The following is a 10,305-nucleotide window of genomic DNA, read 5'->3' as shown; positions in this document are numbered from 1 at the left end:
TTCTCTCTCTTGCTCCCCACGTCTGATCCATCAGCAGAGGCTGTTGGCTCTACTTTCAAAGCACACCTGGGGCTTCCCTGGTGGCACAGTGGTTAAGAATTTGTCTGCCAATGCAGGGGGACACAGGTCCGAGCCCTGGTCCGGGAAGATCCCATATGCTGCGAAGCAACTAAGCCTGTGCGCCACAACTACTGAGCCTGCGCTCTAGAGCCCACGAGCCACAACTACTGAAGCCCATGCACCCAGAGCCCACGCTGCACAGCAGGAGAAGCCACTGCAATGAGAAGCCCGCGCACTGCAACAAAGAGCAGCCCTGGCTCGCCACAACTAGAGAAAGGCCATGCACAGCAACGAAGACCTAACGCAGCCAAAAATAAATTAGTTAATTAAATAAATTTTAAAAAAAAAGCACACCTGGCCTGGAACCACATCTCCCCTCCTCCTCCACCACCATCCGGTCTAGGCCCCATCTCTGCTCACCTGGACTACTGCAGTCACCTCCTAACTGATCTCCCTGCTCTACCCTTGTCCTCCTTACAGTAACTTCTCCCCTCAGCACCCATGGGAGCTTTTACAAATTAAGTTAGAGCCTGTCACTCTCCTGTCTCCAATGGCTCAAAGTCTAAGTCCTTACAATAGCCAGCAAGGCCCCACTGACCCGGGCCCATCACCTCTCCCGTCCCCTCTTACTCACTTACTCACTCCACTCCCCTCATGCAGCCCTGATTGCTGTCCCTCAGGCCTGCTCCACTTTGGGTCTTCACCCTGGCTGTTCCCTCTTTCTAGACCACCTTACAGTTTGTTCCCTCACTTCCTTCAGGGCTCTGCTCAAATGTCACCTTCCCATAGGGGCCCTCCCATTGCACTCCCATTAGCACACCGTCTCCCCCTTTACTGCACCCCCCGATGTTAGGCAATATCATATCTTTCCGTGTTTAGTGGTTTATTGTCTGAACCTCTCTCCCTCCCCTTTGTCTGTTTTGCTAGGTCTTGTATCCTGAGTACCTAGACCGATGTACTTATTAAACAAAGGAATAAATGTATAACAAACATTTAGTAAACTGAACAATACCTAAGAATGTTTAGTTAACATACAATAAATGAATTTGCACCAGTTCCATCTTAAAGCAGCCCGGGCCCTTCCGTTTTCCATCTAGAATGAAGCAGCTGCCCATGGAAAAGACAAAAGAACCACCTCCTCCTGGGCAGCTTTTTAGTAGGCTGGGGTGTGGGCAGCTCACTTGATTAGTGTGTCTTTAATCTGAAACACCTGGGGCTTTCCAATTTTCCCAGAGTTGCTCAGAAACCCTTTGCCCTTTGGTGGAAGTTAAAAGAAAAATAAAGTATGTTTTGAATCTCAGTCCTGAGCTCCCAGAGATTCCTATGGAGTTTAGATTTATGGATTGCCTACTCGAATCTGTAATTATAGCCTCATCACGCATTTACTGTTATTTAGTGTATTAAGTATTTACGTATTATGTATCATGTATCTTCTGTGTTTACCAACTGATTCATTACTTTAAAATGTACTCTATTACTATGTCCCACTTAGAGGCAAAAATAAGAACCTATAATTATGATTTCAGATGTGCAGGGATCCATGTGAATGTGAGGAAGATACATAAATAGAGGGAAGAAAAGGCACAGGGACATAACAGAGCGATTTGAAGGTGACAGCAACAGTCAAGGATGCCTTTCTTCCTTCTAACATGGGTCTTGGGAGGAAGGGTAGGGAGGATGGCTAGAGGCCAGTGGGTACCACCGGCACTGTGGAGTGTCCACACATGGACAGTCTTGGAGGAAATGAGAAAACAAAGAAGCAGGCAATTTGGAAGGCCTTATTTGTTGTTTAATGTTCCTTAAAGGAACACTTGAGTTACATGAAAACTTTTAGCAACACACACCTCTAATTTATCTGGAAATTGACTCATGTTCTTGAAAGCCTCAGAGGCTGCCTTACAGTTGTGCTTCCAAAACGTGACGTTACGTGGGATAAGAAAAGAAATCATAGAAGAAAATATTTTGCTTTCTTCTCATTAATTTCTTTCAACAAACCTTTAATAGGCACCCACTATGTACCGGGAAGTTTGCTCGGTGCTAGGGAACAAGATGCAGGTTGTGCCCTCAAAGAGAATGTTCAATTCTTCACATGGGTGGGAGTGGAGGTGTTAGTAGGTGGTGATGACAGTAATGCTCTATTTCCCTGATAGCTACTCTCTCTCTTTATTATTTTTTATTTTATTATTATTATTATTTTTGGCCGTGCTCTGTGAGGCATGCAGAATTCACGCCCCCTGCAGTGGAAGGGTGAAGTCTTAACCACTGGACCGCCAGGGAAGTCCCTACTTTCTCTCTTTAGTAGCACGTGGTCTTAAGAGACGTTTAGGTCAAAGATCTATTTGATTTTAAGATCCAAGTAAGCTGATCCAGAAATATTCACTAAGGGAATTCCCTGGTGGTCCAGTGGTTAGGGCTCCACGTTTCACAGCCAAGGGCACAGGTTTGATCCCTGGTGGGGGAAGTAAGATCCCACAAGCCCCACAGCTGAAGAAAGAAAAAGAAAAAGAAAAGAAAGAAAGAAAGAGAGAAAGGAAAGAAAGGAAGAGAGAGAGAGAGAGAAAGAAAGAGAGAGAGAGAGAAAGAAAGAGAGAGAGAAAGAAAGAAAAAAAGAAAGAAAGAAAAAAAGAAAGAAAGGAAGGAAGGAAGAAAGGAAGGAAGAAAAGAAAAAGAAATATTCACTGAATGGTGTCAGGGTTCTCTTTGCTTGCTCCGTATGTTCCTGTGATCAGGGCAAATTGGATGAGGTTGGCAGAGAAGATGTTCAGTAAGAGAACCGCCAAACCAGCCCCTTTTCTTCCTGTGCTAACTTGGCTCGAGGGGGCCCACCGCAATGAGGGCACAGCATCCTTCCGCAGCTAATGAGAAAAGAGGTGCAGTCATTCCTTAAAAAACTGTCATTGCTATGGAAACGGTTTTCACCATTGCTGATGGTTGCAGCATCCTCCTACTGCATTCAAAGGACACGTTGCTACTTCTAATCAGAGCATCAGTACAATTCCACCTGGCAATGGTTTTCTTCTGTGATGTTTTTTCAAGAAAACTGCCTTGTTTTGACCACACCTTCCCTGGAACAACAGTGCTCTGAGCCCAGGGGAAGGTGAAGGAGGAGCAACCCCCAGCCCAGAGGCAAGGAGAGGTGGTGTGGGTGATGTGTGATCTTGGCCATCCAAGAGTGTTTCCCCAGTGAAGAGAAACTTCAGAATCTCCCAAGGCCTCCTACCCTAATTCAGTGACCTCTTCCCATTCCTCATCCTCCCTCAAGGTGCTGCAGGGTTTGATACCTCGTCCTCTTACTTCTTCCTGCCACTCTTTCCTCTCTGGGAGGCTGTGACAGAGCTCAGACCCACTCTCCTCCTACCCCCCTGGCCGCTCCTCCTCTGTAATGTTCCAAAGATTCTGTCTTGCAACACTAAGCACAGGATTGAGAGAGTGTGGCTGACCTAGGAGGGCAAACCTACCCTCCCCCAGGGAGACACCCTGGAAGATCTTCTGTAGGGCAGACGTGTCCTCAGACTTTTAAAGTCTCTAAGCCTGAGAAGATGGTGTTTTAATATTACCCCCCCCACACACACACGCCATACATACACATGCACACAAATTCTATGTGTGCTGAAATTAAATCTTTCCAGACTTTCTGATTGTAAGACTCTGCCTATCTAGAATTCATCAAAGCAAGTCTTTCTTTTCCTTCCTCTGTTTTCTTGTTTTGTGCCCCTGCTTTGCCTGGGACTTCACCCAAGTTCTGCCTGCCTGTCAGGAAATCCCACCCTGTCTGGTCCATGCTTCCAGACAGTAACCCTGAGACAGCAGCAGACCATAGCTGCATGGAAACCCAGCTGCTCTTGTAAACTTGCTGATTGCCTTGGCAGAAAGTGGATATCAGGGCAAAGTCCGAGTCTGCTCAGAAATACCCAAGTGATCTGCAGATCACAGGACTTCTGATAAGACATGACGTATACCGGTGACATGTTTAAAAGTAACAACAGCAAAACACCAGAAAAGTTCACAGAGCTGACCTTAAGTTACTGTGGAGCGGAGAGTTTGCCAATTTTTCCCAAGCATGCTACTATTTGGGGTTTATTTTCTAAATTATACCCTGACCTCATCTGTACCCAGTTCTCTAATTCATGCACCTGTCATGTTACTTTGTAACTGCTCTGGCACCATTTCCTAGAGGAATTTAGCCACTCCCCTTCTCCCCGCCCCCGCTGGACTTCACACAATAGATACTCAATAAACAGCTGGTTACTCCGAGGGAGAGTGCATGTGGAGCCAGAGTCACACCCACAGACACTCATTGCTGTAGACTGAGAATGTTTGTGTCCCTCTCAAATTCATATGTTGAAACCTAATCCCCAGTGTGATGGTAGTAGGAGGTGGGGCCTTTGGGATAATCAAGTCATTTGAGCAGAGCCCTCATGAAAGGAATTAGTGCCCTTATAAAAGAGGCCCCAAAGTGCTCTCTTGCCACTTCCACCGCATGAGGACACGGAGAGACCTGGTCTTTGAACCAGGAAGCTCTCACCAGACACCGAATCTGTCGGTGCCTGAGTCTTGGACTTCCAGCCTCCAGAACTGTGAGAAATAAATTTCTGTTGTTTATACGCCACCCAGTCTATGATAGTTTGTGATCGCAGCCCAAACGGGCTAAGACGGTCATGTGACCCAGCAACATGCTCATGTATACGGTAAACTTACAAGGACTCATGACACCTTGGAATTCCCCTTACTCCAAGTGTAAAGGAAATAATTATCTGAGTATTTATTTGCTGAATGCCCTTCCTGTCTAAATCCACGTTCCACAGAAAGGGCCCAAGCCTGCCTGGTTTCTGCTGTGTCCACACTGCCTAGGAGGCTCTCAGTGTTTGTGGAAAAAATATACAATACACAGATATGGGCTCACCAGCCACATGACACCCAGCACCTCCTTCATCTTCATGATCTCAATACAACTTGGCCACAGCCCTGGCAACGGGCCAGGCTGGCAGTGGGGGGATTAAGGTTCTGTCGATTAAGAGACTAGACCAGGGTCCTACAGCCTAGAAGGGGAGAGAGTTGGGGCTTGAATCCACTTCTCTGGATTCTAAATTCTTTCTCCCATGCTGAGAGACCTCCCATAAGCACACACACACACACACACACACACACACACAACCACACACACACTTAGAAGTGAGCAAATCTGCTATTTCACACTGACAGAGATAACCCACGTCCACATATGTGCCTGCCGTGACCTGTACCCGTGGAGTCAGACACTCACGTGTGCCCAGGTATTGAAATCTGTGTCCCAGAGGCAAAGATTGTAAACAATCTTTGCAGGGCTCACAGACTCTTGGCTGGAAGCCAGTCAATGGGCTGGAGGGTCAAGGGGTGACCCTGAGCTCACGTTTACTTTTCATCAACACAGGTGAGCCCATGGACACTTTGAACCCCAAGGGTGAGTGCCTGTTCACACTCAAAGCCTTCCATCTGGGCTCCCGAGATGGTGTGCCTCCCATCCACAGGCCACACACTCCTGGGAAGACACCTCCAACCTCCACTGGTAGGACTCGAGTGGGGGACAAGGTGGTCAACTCTTCCCTCAACACCAGACCCATCCTGCTCCCATGCCCAGCTCCCAGGTGTTAGATGGGAACAATTCAGGTGTTCCTTCTCCTTTGTGGGGTCCTTAGCAGGTTCCTAGAGTTGGAAGGGACCTAAGAAGTATCCAGCCCACCTCCTGTAGTGTAGGACTGCTTTGCAGACTCGCATGCCCTGTTGGAACCCTTCCTGCAATGGGAACTCACCACCCTTCAAGGCAAATCATTCCGCTGTCAGCCGGCAGGAATTAAGGACAGTCCTCCTTAGACTGAGCTGACTCGGCTGGCAGCAGGCCCTCACGGCCTGAGGAGAGGGCACCTCACCCCGAGTCCTCTCTGTTCCAGCCCATCACCCGATGACCTCAAATCACATTGCTTCTGCACCCATCCCCTGCCTGGGCACCCGTTTCTGGGAACTCCCCAGCTGGTCCTTGTCCACCTCAAAATGTGAGGCCAGGCTGGGACGGAGGGCTCCAGCCACGGGCTGACCACAGCAGGGCCCAGTGGGATTTTGTACAAAGCTTCAGATCACAGAGATATCTGAGCAGCCACGTGGTGCCCCTGTGCGGGTCAGCTCTGCCTGAGCCGACCCACAGCTCAAGGTAAAGAGCTGGACTTTTACCATCTGCCCAATCCGATTGTCACCGTCAAACACACGTCACCTGGTACCTGTTTTCCAAAATGTTGGGGATTTGCATCTTTTGAGGATCTTTCGAAACCCAAAAGATTGAACTCCCTAATGGTGGAACTTCAGGCCCCATGATACAGCAGTGGGGCAGACTTGCAGGGACAGTGGGGTCATCACACACAAAGCTGGAGAGCTCCAAAAACAACCGCGGCTCCCCTCCATCCAGCACATCTGTGCTATCACCCCGTCTTGTCCTCTATGCAAGACCACAGACCATGCAATGTTATAATCCCCTCTCAAATCCCTGTCAGAGCAGCAGGCCACCAGAACTCTTTTCATAAGATCTCCCTGTCCTTGGGCTAGCTTCCAAGAAACTTAAAATGATAAAATCTTAATCCAGCCATAGGTAATAACAGCGCCCCCATTTATGTGAAGTTTCCCTTTACTATGTACCTTCACATAAAGCCTATAACTTGACCTCTACAACCTCCATTAGGGAAATGAGCAGGAGAGGTATGTAATGCTGTCCCTGTTCTACAGATGAGGAAACTGAGGCCCAGATAAGTGAAGTTCCCTGCTCAGGATTGCTAAACTAGGACTTGAGTTCAGCGCTTCTGTGTCCAAGGTAGTTCAGAGCTCTTTGCATGACACCTGGTTGAGATCACATCATTGAATTTTCTATCTTTCTAGAGATGAAGAGACTGAAGCCTAGCAAGCTAAAAGCAGCACTGGGACTAGATTCAGGGTCTACCCTCCTTTCAGGACCCCAAGATACCTACCCACTACTCCAGCCTTCAAAGGGGAGACTATCGTTCAACCAACCTCAGATCATGAAAGTCACTCCTGTCCCAGGGCAATTTTGGTCCGTAACTTCCAACTGGGGGGCTCTGCATTGGGTACTCCCAGCAACGTGTAGGCACCACTCCCTGTCTGCTGTAAGTTGTATCCAGTGAGGGGTAGTAGTCCCAGCTCTCCAAGGGAGAATATGCTGCCTGTTTCCAGATTCAGAAGATGCTTTATCATATGTCCCAGGAGGTGAGCTCATGGGCAGCCAATCCAGGGGCCACCCACTACAGCCCCGTCATCCTATCCCAGGGCTGCTCTCCGCTCCTCCACAGATAAGAGGCTTATCTCAGCTACCCTGGAAAAAACAGTTTTGCTTGACCACTTCCTTATTACCCCCAAAGAGAAACCAACGCTCAGAAAACAAACTTAGGCCTGGCTGGAGGAAGGCCAGTCCATGGAATAGAAAAGAAAAACTCTTATGGGAAACACGAGTCAGGGGAAAGGAGGAGGAGGAGGTAGTTTTAGCACCTGCAAACCTTCCTCGGTTCTCTCCAAAGAACTCTGAAGAAGGAATGATCTAGAAAGAAAGGTCATTGTATGTAATATATATTCCTTGACCTGGAGATAAAACTCAGGAGGAGGGGGCTTCCCTGGTGGCGCAGTGGTTGAGAGTCCGCCAGCTGATGCAGGGGACACGGGTTCGTGCCCCGGTCCAGGAAGATCCCACATGCCATGGAGCGGCTGGGCCCGTGAGCCATGGCCGCTGAGCCTGCGCATCCGAAGCCTGTGCTCCACAACTGGAGAGGCCACAACAGTGAGAGGCCCACGTACCGCAAAAAAAAAAAAAAAGAAAAAAGAAAAAACAAACTCAGAAGGAGTTGATGAGGAGCATGTTTTCCAAATTCTGCTACCCCTGGTAGGGTTACCATGAGTCTTGACAGAACATTCTAAGAAGTCTTAAAAGTTCACATTTTCACTTTCTGTAGTGCCTGAATTTTTTTTAAAAGCGAATTTATCCATGTTTGTAATCAGAAAAGAAAAACTAGTTTTATTCAAACAAAAGTAAAAAGCTGTCATAAATTCTGTTTTGGTTAATTAAGCCAGGGAGGCATTGTAAAGTAAATACTGAAAGCACTGAGCTTTGGAGTCGCCCAGACTGGAACCATCTGTCAGCTGCGTGACCTCTGGCAGGGGACACAATGTCTCTGAATTAGTTTCTCCCTCGAAAACTGAGTGGCCACCTTAGAGGGTGACCGTAGGGTCAAATGTGATAATGTTCGTAAAGAAAAGAAGAAAATATATTGAGTGTCAAATACTAAGTCAAAGAAGAAAATATAGAGTGTCAACTACTAAGTCCTTTCTGAATATTGAGCCCCTAGTAAGTGCTTAATAAAGAGTCAATATTTTATTACTGGTAGCAGAGTTAATGCCTTATTCATTCTGTCAGCAAAGAGCTTTTGGATCCAGCTTTGTGCTGGGTACTGGCTCAACACTGAATTTAGAGAATTTATTAGTCCAAGAATCAGCCCAGATTTCAAACAAGGGTTAAATTATATCCCATATTTTTAATTTATTTAACAAAACTATTTTCTTCCCCATGTCCTCCAGGCCCTGTGTACATCATATATGCTCCTCCTTATTTGAAGGGGAGTAAGCCCCATTGGGCCCTCACGGAGTTCACAGTGTAACTGGGAAGAGAGACAGACAGGAAATAAATCGTAAAAGCAGGTGGAAGGGAATGGGAGTTATTGTTTCATGGGTACAAATTATCTGTTTGAGGAGATGAAAAAGTTCAAGAGGCAGATGGTGGAGATGGTTGTACAACAATGTGAATGTACTTAAATGCCACTGGGCTACAGACTTGAAAATGGTTAAGATGGTCAATTTTTTTTTTTTTTTTTTGCGGTACATGGGCCTCTCACTGTTGTGGCCTCTCCTGTTGCGGAGCACAGGCTCTGGACACGCAGGCTCAGCAGCCATGGCTCACGGGCCCAGCCGCTCCGCGGCATGTGGGATCTTCCCAGACCGGGGCACGAACCCGTGTCCCCTGCATCGGCAGGCGGACTCTCAACCACTGCACCAGCAGGGAAGCCCAAGATGGTCAATTTTATGTTATGTATATTTTACAATTTTTTTTTAAGGCAGATGGAAACACAGGGACAGAGAGCCATGAGGGGCATTATGCATGAACCTACCTTATGACCCGGTAATTCCATCCGCAGGTAAATACAATCCCAGGTTCTCGCAGGAGGGAGAACCATCCTGGGGCCAAAATGGGCATTTGGCACCTTCCCTGATCAGGCAGAGCGGCAACCTGGCCCTGTCCTCAGTGCCCAGCAGAGACCAAGCCTTACGTGGGGATCTGTGCAGAGACACTGGCAGCTGCCCATGGCCAGGGTGGCTATGTGATGTGTGAGGCTCAGCAAGCAAGCAAAAGGCCCCTTGTTCAAAAAGTATTAAGAATTTCAAGACAAAGATGGCAGAGCATGAAACCAATCAAAGGTTCTTCTGAGTGTAGAACCTGTGCAACTGTACAGGTCACAGGGCCATGAAGGGGACTCTGATGGGGACAGTTCCCAACCACGTGCCATGAGGAAAGATGACAGAGGAAGGGAGAGAAGGAGACTGAGAGAATATTTTTTTGAAGTTTTTATTTAAGTATAACAAACAGAAAAGTGAATGAATCCTGACTATATGGCTTGATGAATTTTCACAAAGGGAGTAAAGTGTAACCAGCACCCAGATTAAGAAGCAGAACATCATCAGTACCCTAGAAGCCCCCCTCCTGCTTCTCATAGGTCCCACTATCCTGACTTCTAACACCTTAGATTATTTTTGCTTGTTTGGGGGCTTTATGTAAGTGGGAATTAGATGGCATGTTTACTTTTATGTCTGGCCTTTTTCACCCTATTTCATGTTTGTGAGAGGCAGCCATGCTCCTGTGTGCAGCTGTAGCTGTAAATTCTCAGACTGGTGATACCAAATGTCAGAGAGGATGTGGGGCGACCTGATCTCTCATGTACTGCTGCTGGTGGTGGGAGTGGACCATGGTACAGCTACTTTGGAAAACTGAGTAGTAACATCTAGTAAAGCTGACCCAGCACCTCTACTCTTAGATATGTGCATAACAGAAATGCAGGCACGTGCTCCCCCAAAACAACATTTATAAGACTGCTTACATCAGCACTATTTGTAATAGCCAAAAACTCAAAAACTTGAAACTACTCAAATGCCCCAGAACAATAAGGT

This window comes from Grampus griseus (assembly GCF_964374135.1).
Source record: "Grampus griseus genome assembly, chromosome: 10".
NCBI lineage: Eukaryota > Metazoa > Chordata > Mammalia > Artiodactyla > Delphinidae > Grampus > Grampus griseus.
Note: the sequence above shows the minus strand (reverse complement) of the source record.